This window comes from Rhineura floridana, chromosome 14 (genome assembly GCF_030035675.1).
Source record: "Rhineura floridana isolate rRhiFlo1 chromosome 14, rRhiFlo1.hap2, whole genome shotgun sequence".
In the NCBI taxonomy this organism is placed as follows: Eukaryota; Metazoa; Chordata; class Lepidosauria; order Squamata; family Rhineuridae; genus Rhineura; species Rhineura floridana.
Window position 1 is genome coordinate 27,501,767 of NC_084493.1, and position 14,588 is coordinate 27,516,354.

The window sequence follows — 14,588 nt, forward strand, 5'->3', positions numbered from 1 at the left end:
AGCGTCGAGACCAGAGGGCGCAGGCGTTTATAATCTTGGCTCTATCGGATTCTCAACTGATGTGTGTGAGAGATGAGCCGTCGGCTAAAAAGATGTGGGACGCGTTGCAGGAATTGTCCCAGGAATGGCAGCGGAGGCAGGAGGCGCTGAGAGCCCAGCCAGTGGGAGCTGTCAGAAACAAGGAGGAGAAATATGCCGAACCGGAGCAGGCTGCCGAAAGCAGACAGGGAAACAAGCGGGAGCAGCAGCGGCTGAAGTCTTGTTTTGCCTGTGGGGCCTGTGGGCATCTCCGTAAAGATTGTGCGATCAAGCGAAACTCCAGGGACGGAGGCTTGAAGCAGGGAAGTGTGAACTTTGTTTGTAAACAGAAGTCTAAAGACTTGGAACAAATTAACTTTATTGTCGACAGCGGAGCAAGCCATATACTAATTAAAGACAGGAGCCTGTTTTACACGTCTACAAATGAGCAGGACTTTGTTTTACTTGCTGATGGATCACGGAAATCTGTGCAAGCTAAAGGTCTGATTAAATTTGACAAGCTTGGAATTATGACAAACTGTTTGTTCGTCCTGGACTTGGCTCATAATATTTTATCAGTGGGCAAACTGGTGAGTTGTCAATTTTCAGTCTGGTTTGATAAAGGAAAATGTTGGGTGCAAAGAGGAGAAAATGTTGTCTGTCAGGGTTTCATGACACAAGGGCAGCTTAAAATGACCGTGGGTGTGAAGTGTGCTAATGCCTTGAGTTTAATGGGGCGGAAAGGGAATGACCGCCAGAGCTGTAAGAAGACAGCTGTTAAAAGCACACAGCCACAGTATTCATGTAATGCAGTCAGGCTGATGCCTGAAAGAGTGCATCGCAGCCGAGTTTACAAGCCACAGGGAAAGAGAAGTGGCAAACTGGCACCTAGTCCAGAAACACAGCAGTTAATTCTGAGTAGAAGCATTAAAGTTGCAGAAAAACCTTGGATCAAAGGGAGCAACTGAGCAGGCAGGTGCACACAAAGAATTTGGGGCCTGTCACACACTATTTAGGCACGGATATTGTGCGTGCAGAAGACGGAAGCATAACATTGAGTCAGGAAAGTAAAATAAATCAGATCATAGAAGAATGCAACATGACAGAATGCAATGTTGTGAAGACTCCAATGGCTGTGGCTTTCCAACAGAATGTGCAGGAGACGCCTTGTACAGATCCTGAGAAGTACAGGCGCATAATAGGGAAATTGCAATATTTGGTGAAGGTGTCTCGCCCAGACATATGTAATGCAGTCAGTATTTTAAGCCGGAAGGTAGAGCATCCTTCAGAGGCTGACTGGCAAGGGATTAAAAGGATAGTGCGTTATCTGAAAGGCACGAAGACAAAGGGTCTGGTTTTGTCAGAAGCAAAGACAGGAGGTCTTGAATGTTTTGTGGATGCAGATCATGCAGGGGAGCTGAGCAGTCGTAAGTCAACCTCTGGCATAGTTGTGATGTGGCACGGGTCATGCATTGACTGGAGCAGCAAGAAACAAAATGTGGTTGCAACATCAAGTGCAGAAGCCGAGTATGTGGCCCTGTCACAGGCCTGTAATGAGCTACAGTGGTTCGCAATGCTCATGCAGGAGATAGGCATTGATATGCAATTTCCGATTGCTGTATATGAAGACAATCAGACCTGCATTAAGATAGCCACATCAGAAGCTCATACCAAGAGAACAAAACATATTAGTGTCAGATACTTTCACGTAAGGGATTGTGTGCAGCAGGGGTTTGTTAACCTAACATTTTGTGACACTAACAACATGGTGGCTGACATAATGACCAAGCCTTTGTGTGAGGAGAAATTTGGCAAACTGGTGACAAGGCTTGGAATGAACCAAAGTTTGATTGAATAAAGTTTTAGCTAAATGTACAGAGATGTTCTGAAATGTACTGCAATGTACTGAGAAATAAAGTTTTGAACTGTACTGAGATGTAAGTTTGCAATGTACTGAAATGTATTGCAAGAGGTATTGTAGAAATGTATGACAGTATGACTATGTACTATGGAGATGTATTTCATGTGTATTTTGCAGTCTTTATGGAAAAAAGGGGGGCTGTTGGGCTGTTGACCAGTTGGCATTACTGTCTCTAGTAGTTTTCCATGAAGCCTGCAAGTGTGAAGACGTAACTGTGGTTAAGGGGGAGTTATGTCTATGATCTGTCTGGGAACGGACTGCCAGGGTCGTTGCTATGGTAGCCATCTGATAACGACTGGGAAAGTTCTAACAGAGACTATGTGTTGTGCTCTTCTGAATTATGCCTCTGAGCTGAGAGGCTGTCTTTTGTGTTTATCTATGGAGAGAGATGTCCCAGAAGGGGGGGTGACTGAAGAATCTCTACATGTATTTACTCTTAAGCCTCTGGCCTTAATGTCTTAATAAAGACTCTTACATGATTTAAATGCTCTGAAGAAGTCTTCTTGCTCAACTTAACTCCAACGTAATGTATGCTGTTTCACAAAACAACGCACACAAACCAACACAATGTGGGGTGCCACTATTGAAAAGGCCCTTTCCCTGGGAATTACCTGTCTCAAGAGGACCATGTGACTTCAGCCGCTAGGAATGCCTTTTACCAGCTTTGACTGGTAAGACAGCTGTGGCCATTTCTGGACCAGGATAGCCTGAACACTGTTGTCCATGCACTGGTAACGTCCAGGCTGGATTACTGTAATGTGCTTTATGTGGCCCTGCCCTTGACACTGGTTCAGAATCTTGATGTTGGTCCGGAAACTGCAACTGGTGCAAAATGTGGCAGCACGACTGCTCACTGAGACAGGGTATGCCCAAAATGTTACCCTGCTGCTGAAAGAATTGCACTGGCTGCCCATTAGCTACCGGGCCACGTTCAAGATTTTAGTGTACAAAGCCCTATGCAGCTTGGGACCAGGATACCTGAAATACTGTCTTACCCCTTATATACCCAGCCAATCACTGCGCTCTGCAGGCAAGGGCCTCCTGCAGATACCATCTTATCAGGAGATCCATTCCACACTACATAGGAAGCGGATCTTTAGTCTTGTGACACCTACCTTTTGGAATTCCCTCCCCTGAAATATTAGACAGGCACCGTGATATCTTTTTGACACCTACTGAAGATCTTCTTTCAACAATCCTTTTAAGTAGAGACCTTATTCCAGTCTGCATCTGTGTTGGAACTACTTTTTAAGTTGTTTTAAAAGTTTTATTTCTAAAGGTGTTTTTAAAGATGTTTTAATATGTTTTAAAGTCTGCTTTTAAGATGTTTTAGAGTGTTTTCAGTGTTTTGTTTGCTGCCCTGGGCTCCTTAGGAGAGGAAGGGTGGGATATAAATTTAATAAATAAATAATCAAACAAACAAACAAACAAATACTAAAAGGGCAACTAGAATGATCAAGGGGATGGAACAACTCCCCTATGAGGAAAGGTTACAACATTTGGGGCTTTTTAGTTTAAATAAAAGGTGAGTCAGAGGTGAGATGATAGTAGTGTACAAAATTAAGCATGGTATGAAAAAAGTGGATAGAGAAACTTTTTTCTCCCTCATAACACTAGAACTTGTGAACATTGAAGCTGAACGTTAGAAGATTCAGGACAAATAAAAGAAAGTACTTCTTCATGCAGCACATACTTAACCTGTGGAATTTGTTCCCATAAGAGGCAGTGATGGCCACCAACTTGGATGGCTTTAAAAGATAAGACAAATTTATGGAGGAAAAGTATCAATGGCTACTGGCCAAGATGGCTATGCTCTGCCTCCATAGGCGGAAGCAGTATGCTTCCAAATACCAATTGATATAAACCGCAGGAGGGGAGAGTGCTCTTTGCACTCAGGTCTAGCCTGCAAATTTCCCATGAGCAACTGGTTGGTCACTGTGAGAACAGGATGCTGGAATAGATGGGCCACTAGCCTGATCCAGCAGGCTCTTCTTATGTCCTTGTCAGGTAGCCATTGCATCGCAACCTTCCTACTTCTTTCTCCTGTTCACTCTAATCTACCTCTTGCAAGACAAGGACTCTACTGCTTTGCATGTAATATTTCACTTTCTCCATAGTGAAGCCAGATTCTCAAGACTTTGCCTCATGATTCCATACTCTCCACCTCTAGTCTCTCTATTCTATCTATCAAGCTAGATTGTCAAAGCCAATAGAATTCTGTCTGCATGCATGCAGTCGTCTCCAGCAATGATCTCAAGAGCAGTATTCCTACTAGCCTTTTAGCAAACACGTGTCTAAGATATGTGCTCGTGGGAATGTTTGCACTGTCATGGCAAGCTAGGCTTTGTTCAAATCAGGAAGGGAAGTGGAAGGAAAAGGGAATGTGTGAGCCTGAATGTCTTTCAACAGTCTGAGGAAAATGAACCCAGACTCTACAATGCCAAAGGGGTGTGGGATTTTTAGTCTGAGATTGGGACCAAGTTCCTTTGTTGATTCTCAACAATGATCCAGATATAAACAAGAGGGGTCTTAATGGCAGTAGTTGCTCTAACATCAATATTATGACATGGGAAGCAGCAGAATGTCTAGCTAGCTCAGCAGTACGCCATGACTGGGCAAAAGAGAACATGCCATTTACGCAGGCGCTAGACTTCTGAGGGCCTGATCAGACATTAACACTGGCTCTGTCTGTTGATGAAGAAGCAAGTTCCACTGCGTCCAATGGGAATTACTTTTAGGATTGCAGCCTAAAAGTAGGTTTCCGATGCTGGGTTAACAGGAACCTGGGTAGCATTAACCACATTAAAGGTTGGCACTAGTGTTTCCCTTAATCACATTTAAGATGGGAGGGGGAAACTTTATTGGGGAGGAGGGAAATCATGTTGCCAAGATTGGCCCAAAGTCTTAATTGGGGTTACAAGGTAATTAGGGCTATGCCTGTAGAGAACCTGACTATCAGTGCCGAAACCAAGTGTGTACTTCTGGTACTGTAGAAATTTAGCCAAACTAGATGCAGGGGGGTGTCTAATATTTATTTAATTTTATAGTTTTAAATTTGTATATCTGTTTTTGGTGTTTTCAGGTGCTGTAAACTGTCCAGAGAGCTTCGGCTATGGGGCGGTATACAAATACAATAAACAAACAAACAAACAAACAAATAGGCAGCTTCTATGCAGTCCTCCAGTTAAAAAACCCCAGGGCCACCAAAGGTAAAAATTGTTTGGTTGCAGAAAGATATCAAAGTTGGCACTAGGAGAGTGTCCCTGGGAAGGGTGTTCCATAAACTGTTACCTGACAGCAACCATTTCAGTGGCCTAAAGCAGAGTGAGAGAAGGGAAGTAGGACCACTCCATTGGCTCTGCTGCAAGACCAGCAACTGGCCATTATAATAATTTTTTAACTAAGAACTAGTTTTTTGTTTTCCTTTCCCTGTCACTCCCAATGCTTTTTTCCTTTTGTGTCATGTCTTTTAGATTGTAAGCCTAAGAGCAGGCCTACATTGTTTATTTTATTATCATCATCATAATCCTTGTATGCTGCTTTTTTTGGTTGAAGGGTAAAACAGTTTCAAATAAAAAAAAAGTGGGCAGCAACCCAGAAATTTTTTTTCCAATCACCACCCACCTAATTGCAGATGACAGGAAACCTTGGAAGGGTGAGCAGGCTCCAAAGGTTCTTGGAAAGTTCGAGCAGACTCATCAGGGAATGTACCATTGGTCTCACCTGAAAGGTGATTTTCATAGGAGGTATGCCATCAAGCGGGTAATGACGCCGCCTATCGTCCGAAGGCAAGAATGTTTCTGAAGTCAAGACTAGGGACGTCAGGCCCCTCCCACTCTCCAGTTCATTCGCAGCGAGTCCAAGAGAAATATCTAAAACTGCAGGAAAAAAGGCCAACGGGCCTACCAGCAAGAACATAACATAATAGCAACATTCATAATAATATGACTCTAAAATAGTGAGATAACAGCGATAGCAGTCTTGACTTCACTGATAAATGTAATAAAATAGCGTAACAAGCATATATAACATTCCCAACAAAATATCTAGGTATCCTCCAACTGGGAGGGTCGTGATGGCATTCCTCCTATGAAAATCACCTTTGGTACATTTTCCATAGGAGGTATGCCATCAAGTGGGATGTACCAAAGCAGCCCATAACAGGGAGGGACCACCCACATCCTAATCCTCATTAAGAAACTGTTGCAACACTCGTCTGCCAAAAGAGGCATCGGCAGAGGCATAACGATCTATTTTATAATGCCTTATAAACGAGTGTGGGGTAGACCAAACAGCAGCCCTGCAGATATCAGCAACAGGAGCGTTAGTAGCAAAAGCAGCCATAGTGGCCGCTGACCTAGTTGAATGAGCTGTTATGCTAGCTGGTACAGGAAGCTTAAGGGACTCATAAGCTAAGGCAATACATGCACGCAACCAGCGGGATAAAGTGGAATTAGCTACTTTTTGCCCCATAGACCTTGGATTAAAGGATACAAACAAAGACTCGGTCCTTCTGATATCCTGAGTCCTGGACAGGTAGGTCTTGAGAGCCCTCCGAACGTCTAACAAATGCCAGGCCTTCTCGAGACGATGAGTAGGATTTGGACAAAATGATGGCAGAACTATGTCCTGGTTGCAATGGAAAACTGAATTGACCTTAGGACGGAAGGAAGGGTCAGTTTTCAGCACAACAGAGTCCTTGTGAAAGACACAGAGATGACGAGCAGAAGACAAGGCGCCCAATTCTGAGACACGTCTGGCAGAGGTGATTGCTATCAAGAACAAGACCTTGAAGGATAACAGACATAAAGGCACAGTCCGAAGAGGTTCAAACGGAGGGCGTTGTAAAGCCTGCAGGACCTTTGACAGACTCCATGAAGGGAAGCGGTGGACTACAGCTGGTGAGCGTAGAGCGGTTCCCCTCAGAAAGCGTTTGATGAACGGGTGTGATGCAATAGGGGCACCAGTGGAGGACACTGAGAGAATGGACGACAGAGTGGACGCATGTCGACGTAAAGTGTTGGGTCTAAGTCCCATCATGAGGCCCCTATAAAGAAATTGTAGCACCTGTTGTACTGTAGCCCTGGAAGGATCAATGTTCTGGGACTGACACCACCTGGAGAATGCCACCCAAGTATGTTGATATATACGAGTGGTAGATGGTCTTCTCGAGGCCAAAATAATGTCAATAACAGCTTCTGACAGGCCAGCCGATCTCAAATGTCCCCGTTCAAAAGCCACGCTGTTAGGTTGAGCCACTTGGGATCCTGATGCCATACAGGACCTTGTGATAAGAGATCTGGCCTGACTGGGAGTGGCCAGGGATCTGTCACCAACACTGCAAGGAGCTCCGAGAACCACGGTCGACGGGGCCAAAATGGTGCTATCAGGACCAGCTGTGCCCTCTCGCATCGTGCCTTCCTCAGAGTTTTGGCTAATAGGGGTATTGGAGGGAAGGCGTATAATAGTCCCTCTGGCCACGGCAGTGACAGAGCATCCACCGCTTCCGCTGTCGTATCCAGGTATCGAGCGAAGTACCTGGGTAGCTGGCAATTGCGACTGGAGGCAAATAGGTCAACTGAGAAGACGCTGAACCGACACTGGAGAAGATGGAACACGGTCGGATGAAGTTTCCATTCTCCCGGAAAGACCTGTTGTCTGCTGAGCCAGTCTGCTGTCACGTTCCAAATTCCTCTGAGATGTTCTGCTTTTAGAGATTGCAGATGTTGTTCTGCCCAGTCGAAAATGAGGTAAGCTAAGTTCTGCAGAGGTCGGGACCTGGTGCCTCCCTGTCTGTTTAAATGAGATTTGGCACATGTGTTGTCCGTTCGAATGAGGACATGGTCCAAGTGGAAGCGAGACTGAAAATGAAGCAGAGCTAAGTGGACAGCTCTTAGTTCCAGCCAGTTGATAGTCCGAGTTTGCTCTGTTGCGTTCCAAACTCCCTGAACAAACTGGGAGTTGCAGTGGGCTCCCCAGCCAAGGAGGCTGGCATCGGTGGTAATGACAGTCCTGTGGGGTTCTCGGAACGGAGTGCCTTGGGTGAGATGTTGTGCCCTTGTCCACCAGCAGAATGACAAGCGCAGTGTGGGGCTCAAGGGGATTACTCGATGGGTTGAGGTGGCAATGTCGTGTTGGAAGGGCAGCAGGATCCACTGTAGCTGGCGAGTGTGGGCTCGAGCCCATGGCACAATATGGATGGTGGACACGAACATTCCGAGAGCCCTGGCTAGAAGCATGACGTCTGCAGATGTTTTGTGCATCAGAGATCGTGTGATGTCTGTGATAGCAGATATGCGATCTGTGGACAGGAACACAGTCGCTTGCAGGGTGTCCAACATTGCCCCCAGATGTTGTAGGCGTTGGGTTGGTTGTAGATGGCTTTTGTCGAGGTTGACTACCCAACCGTGGGCCTGTAAGACATGTAGCGTGAGTGTTAGATGATGCTGAGCCCGCTCCCTAGAACTCGCCCGTATTAGAAGATCATCCAGATAGGGGTAGATATGGACCCCTTGAAGCCCAAGGTGAGCCACTAGAATAAGTAGCACCTTGGTAAACACTCTCGGAGCAGACGACAATCCGAACGGCATGGCGCGATATTGGAAGTGCTGGGAGCCAAAGGCAAAACGAAGAAATTTTCTATGGGCTATACAAATGGGCACATGGAGGTACGCTTCCTTTAGATCGATAGAAACCAGGAAGTCTCCTTCGTGCAAGCTGTCTGTAATGGAGTGGAGGGATTCCATTTTGAACCTGCGATACTTTACGAAACGGTTAATGAACTTGAGGTCCAATACCGCCCTCCATGAAAGATCTCGTTTGGGCACAGCAAATAGGAGGGAGTATACCCCTTCCAACCTCTCAGCAGTGGGAACTGGCTCTATCGCCGCTATGTCCAAGAGATTATGTATCGCAGTCTGCATGATGCAATGCCTAGCTGGTGCCCTGGGACAAGGAGAGGGATGAAACTTGTCTGGAGGTATTGCCCAAAACTCAATTGCATATCCATAACAGAAAATGTCTCTGATCCAGGAGATCTGAGTAAGGCTTAGCCAATGTTTGCCAAATAGAAGGAGCCTGCCCCCCACTGGTATTATATTAATACTGTCGGCGCTGTCGAGACCCTCCCCTGTATGAGGACGTAGACGAGCCTCTGCGGCCCTGGTACTGACCTCTGCCCGGGAAATGCCGGTTCCAGCCTCCTCTGGAGGAGCGAAAATCATATGTTGGGAACTCACAGCCTCATCCCCCGGGCCGCGTTCCTCAAAAGGGCTGGAACGTGCGGTACGCATTGAAACGTCTAAAAGGTCTGCGCTCGATGTTTCTGACGGTGGCCAAGACAGGCTTTCGATTGTCCATAGGGTCAACAAGCACTGCCTTTAGTGCCTCTTCGCCGAACAGTAATGCTCCGGCGTAAGGTGCCCGTGATAGATTAACTCTGGCAGTAGAGTCAGCCTGCCAGTGACGCAGCCAGAGGGTCCGTCGGGCAACAACCTGAGCTGCCATAGCGCGTGCTCCTAGCTGATTTGCATTCAAGGTGGCATCGGCCACGAAAGCAGCTGTTTTGCGCAATTTGAGTAGCGATCTGCGCAGAGTGGCAGGATCTGGATTGGGGTCCTCGATGAGGTGGTCTAACCACATCATCGCTGCCCTGGCGAAAATAGAGGCTGATGTAGATGCACGCATAGAAAAGGCGATGGCCTCATGGGTCTTGCGTAAAGCAAAGTCCAGTCTCCGCTCAGTGGCATCCTTTAAATGAGAGTCCCCTTCCCTTGGCAAGAGGGATCTGGAAACTAAACTGGAAATAGGCTCGTCTGTCCGCAATGTTATTGAAGCGACGTGCCTGTAAAGGGTGGGACCATTCGTCCTTGGCCAATTTAGCGATGGGGTCTGGCACAGGGCGAAAGTTTTCTGCTGGCGTGGGGGATTTCAAGACCCTGGCTCCCTTTAAAGCAGGAGTGGCAGCTGCAGTTGGAGTAGATTGAAGGCCAAGGGTGTTCAACACTCTGCGCGCCAAGGGCTGGTAATCTGAGGCATTGAAGAGGCGATAGGATGTGTCCTGCTCATGGTCCGAATGGTCACTCCATTCGTCTCCTTGGTCTTGCAGCGCGAATGCGGACTCCTCCTCACAAGAGGCGTAATCAACGAACCTGCCCCTGGCAATGTCAAACGGGTCTGGGGAGCCTGATGGGTTTGTCTCACTGTGTATAAAGTGTTCCCCGCTGTGTTGAGGGATAGCGGGAACTTGTGATGGTGACTGTCTCTGAGCGAAAAATGACAGCATGCCCTGAAGTTGTGAGATGAACTCGTGGGACAGCTGCAGTCCCGGAGATGTAGATGGTTGCTCTTGGATAGGCGGAAGCGCGGACGGCCCCACAGGTAGTGACGAGGAGTAAGCCCCAGATTGGTTGACCGTTGGATGTACAGGAAAGCCAGGAAAGTCCTCCTCATCAGAGGAGGCAGCAGGAGAATGAAATAGGGTAGTTAACTGTGCATGGTTTGACTCCTCTGGAACTGGAACAGAGACATAGTGTGGCCCGCTTGGTTGCGCTGTGGCTGGAAAGATGTTTGGTTTTGGCCACCGCTTTTGAGTGCTTATATTTGACAGCCTTAGGAGGTTTAGGCTTGGTCATCTGGATTGTCTCTGGCTGTTGTGGCGGCTTGGTTGCCTGGGTTGTCTCTGGCTGTTCTGCCATCATATATTTTAAAGGGTAGCAGTACACGGCCACGGATGGGGCAGAATGCACAGACCCGAGCAGGCACAGTACACGGCACACGACTGGGGCAGAATGCACTGGCAGATGGCTAAGTACACTGCCACGATGGGGTAGAATGTACAATGAACAGTCTTAGAACAGGTGCAGTATACAGCAAACGACTGGGGCAGAATGCACTGGTAGCTGGCTAAGTACACTGCCACGATGCGGCAGAATGTACACTATGAACAGTCTTAATACACAGCCACAATTGGGGCAGAATGCACAGATAGCTTGGCACAGTATCGGCAGGCTTGGTACAGGATGGAGCAGAATGTAATATTTGCACAGCTTTGCACAGTGTCAACCGCTTTGCACAGTCCTAGCAGCAATAATAGTCTTTGTACTGGTCCAGATAGCAGCAGTAATCAAATAGTTGCCAGGGCCAGCAGCAGAAGTGGAGTTAATGAAGGAACCTATGTAGATCTATAGGATCCTATCTTTTAACACACACACGAGGGGCAGATCACACAGTGAGTTGAAAGAGAGCCTGGGTTCTGCTATCCACAGCCCGAGTAAGGGCGACCCCCCTTTGCGATACTAACAGGCTAGTACAAAGAGCGGGGAAAAATATACAATCAAAATGGCGCCCGCGAAAAGAAGCGGGAAAATTGGCCAATCAGAAGAGGCTAGAGGGGATGAAGAAGCAATGGCGGTCCCCTGGAAGCGCCAGCAAACGAAACAACGGCTTCCAAAAAGTTTTTAAAAACTGTAAAAGGGCAGTCTAGAACAGTTATACAGCCGCGGGGCTGAGGACGTAATCGCAGCTGCGGGAGTTAAGCAGGAAAACCTCCGTGAGGCAGGGCAGCCAGCTGAAGAAAATCGGCGAACAGGCAAGCCGCCGCCGCCGCCGCCGCGGGCTGAAGAGACCGTCTCGGCGAGGAGTAAAACGCCGCGGTCGGATCAGGGAGGTAAGGTGGCCCAACCGGCAGAAGCCGCTAAGGGACAGGCAGAGAGCCGTAGACACAGGCTCCTGGCGGGAGATTGAAGCGCCGCCGATTAAAAAAGCCAAAGACAAAAGGAAGCCGCAGCCGCAGACTCCCGATCATCAGGGCACGAAAAAGAAGCGGTGGAGCGGGGGAGGAAACTGCAGCCGCAGTTGCCGCGTCCGCCGCTGAGGGAGAGAGACCGCAGCCGCGGTCTCTCTAAAACGTCGTTAGGCTTTGTCCTGGGAAGAAAAAGCACCCGGGCAAGGAGAACTTTCCCGGGGATCTCCCCAGGAAAGACACACAAACAACGGGAAAAGACAGGACAGAGGGAAGGGAACAAGGTAAAATAGACACACAAGAAGTCCACCTTCTGTCACACAAAACCAAAAAACTTATCTAGTCACTAGCTATAGATCTTGCACAGACGAAGGCAAGAATGAACTGGAGAGTGGGAGGGACCTGACGTCCCTAGTCTTGACTTCAGAAACATTCTTGCCTTTGGACGATAGGTGGAGTCATTACCCGCTTGATGGCATACCTCCTATGGAAAATAAACAGTTCTTCAGGTAACCAGGTTCTAAGCTCTTTACAGTTTTAAGGATGATCATGAACACTTGCAACTGAGATTGGAAATTGACCAACACCACTACAGTTGATGAGATACATTCCAGTAGCTGTTCCCAGCTAGTAACCTAACATCTATATATTTTATTTTTTACATATTTTATTACATTTATATCTCACCTTTCCTTTAATGACCTCAAGGCAGTATGTATACTCCCCACCAAACCCTCATGTCACAATTGTGTGACATAGTATTCCCTAAGAGATAGCAACTAGGTCATCTAGTGAGAGTCACTGCTGAGTGGGGATCTGAACTTAGTTCTCCCCAGTTATAGCCCAAAACTGTAATCCAGGGGTAGCCAAAATGGTGCCCTCCAAATGGTAATGGATTATAATTGTGTTCATCTGTGACCACTGAACGCAAATGGTATTAATGGGAACAAATTGAACCTATCTGCATTAATTTCAGAACAAGCGAAAACTGGCCTGAATAGCCCCATTCAAATCAGTTTTTCATTTGTTCAGAAATGAATACAAACCCTTAGTTAAGAGCCAGTATGGTGTAGCAGGTAGCAAGTGTGGTCCTCTCCAGATGTTACTGAACTACCAAAAGCCCTGGCCAGCATAGTCAATGGTCAGGGATTATGGAAACTGGTGTCCAACAACATCCGAAGGGCCACATATTAGACTACAACGGGGTGGCTGATCTAGAAGTTACCAACCCACGGATAACTGTTTAGTAGACCCCAGGGTACGTTTTCGCACATGCACTTCTCCTGTGCTGAATGCATCAAGCGTGCTCTTCTAGGATGACCCAGTTGTGCTACTCCACATGAGTGCAGACAAGTAGGATAGACATCACACAGCACAGATCTCCCATTTTCCAAGCATATACTCCTACAGCCCATATTTATTTTTCTTCCCTCGCTTGTGGTATTTGGATTTCAATGAACCCAAACCAAAGCAGGGTTTGCCAGAATCTGATATTGTACCGCATTACACTCTGCGACATGGGTCAGGGAATATTTTGCCTTCTAACTTCCACCAGCTTATAAACTTTGGCAGATATGAACTTACTTAGTAAGGTCTGTGTGACATGCTGCCAGCTTCAAGCAGCAGTCTGGCTGTATTCTTAAAAACAGGATTGGTAATTGGAGAAAAAAAAATCCCATGTCAACTCCATCCATTTAAATTCTGTTTACTTGTAGTAATGGCATACACATGTCTGAAAAGCTGCTGATAAGCCACACAAAGCTTATGTTACTCTGCTGCTATTCAAAACCCAAAGTTAAATTCATCTTTAACCAATAACCAGTGAAATTGTTTTACATGAGACTGCAGTGGTTTTCAATTTTGTTCATTTAGAGCGTTAAGGATTTTCACAACGTTAGATGCAGTGGGAGAAACACACACTTTGGGAACAATAAATTAGATGTAGAAAAGTACTGCAGGAAATGTGTTCTCCTTGCTCCAAAACTATACAGGCAAGGCCTGCTCTACATTTCATCATCCTGTAAAGGCAGCGGAAAGGCAACCTGTGGCCCTCCAGATATCGTCGGACTCCAGCTCCCTGTAGTTCCATCTAGCAAGGCCAGTGGTCACATGGAGGGCCACAGATCCACATCCCTGCTACAAGGTATGAGGACAAGAAGAGGGCCTCCAGCATTATGATGTTACAACTGATGTGGCGGTTGTGAAGAAACTTGCTTACTCCATATGTACACAGGAGAAACATATATACGATCCCCAATTTGTTGGGAAATGCATTGGGTTGTATTCAACTAAATCCTACTCAGAGTAGACCCATTAATATTAATGAACCTAAGTTAGTCATGTCTATTACATTAATGGGTCTGAATGGGACTAGCATTAATACCACCCATTATTCTTATGTTTTGGAACAATAAATTAAATGATATATAATGCATATGCATGGTTCTCTGATTTAGTAGTGGATTTCTAATTGAGATTTAATGGTGATTTAGTTATATTTATCTAATGAATGATTTGTTTGTATTTTTTCCTATATTTATAATATTTTTTTAAAGAATTAAAAAAAATTGAATACAAAACACCAGCTCTTGCTGGCAGTCTATGCTGGGTTCTGTTTTTCTGTTTTAATACACTGATACTGTAACTTCCCACCCACTAACCACAGAGCGCAATACATAATCACAACAATGTATTTTGTAAAATCTCTCCTTTCCCTCTCTTGCGGTTGCATCCAGCTAAGTTTTACTCAGAACAGATTCACTGAAATTAATGGACCTAAGTTAGTCATGTCCATTAATTTTAGTAGGCCTACTCAGAGTAAAACTAGTTGGCTGTAACCCACTGTATTTATATAACACTTTCAATAGCCACATGAATGAATTACAGGGTGCAATTCTATATGTACGT

General features: G+C 46.2%; 1 protein-coding gene across 2 annotated transcripts in view; it reads right to left on the reverse strand.

Annotated features, from left to right (window-relative positions):
* The window catches only part of SCAPER (S-phase cyclin A associated protein in the ER), a 306,133-nt gene that overhangs the window by 135,760 nt on the left and 155,785 nt on the right, over window positions 1-14,588 (reverse strand). The window lies entirely within an intron of this gene.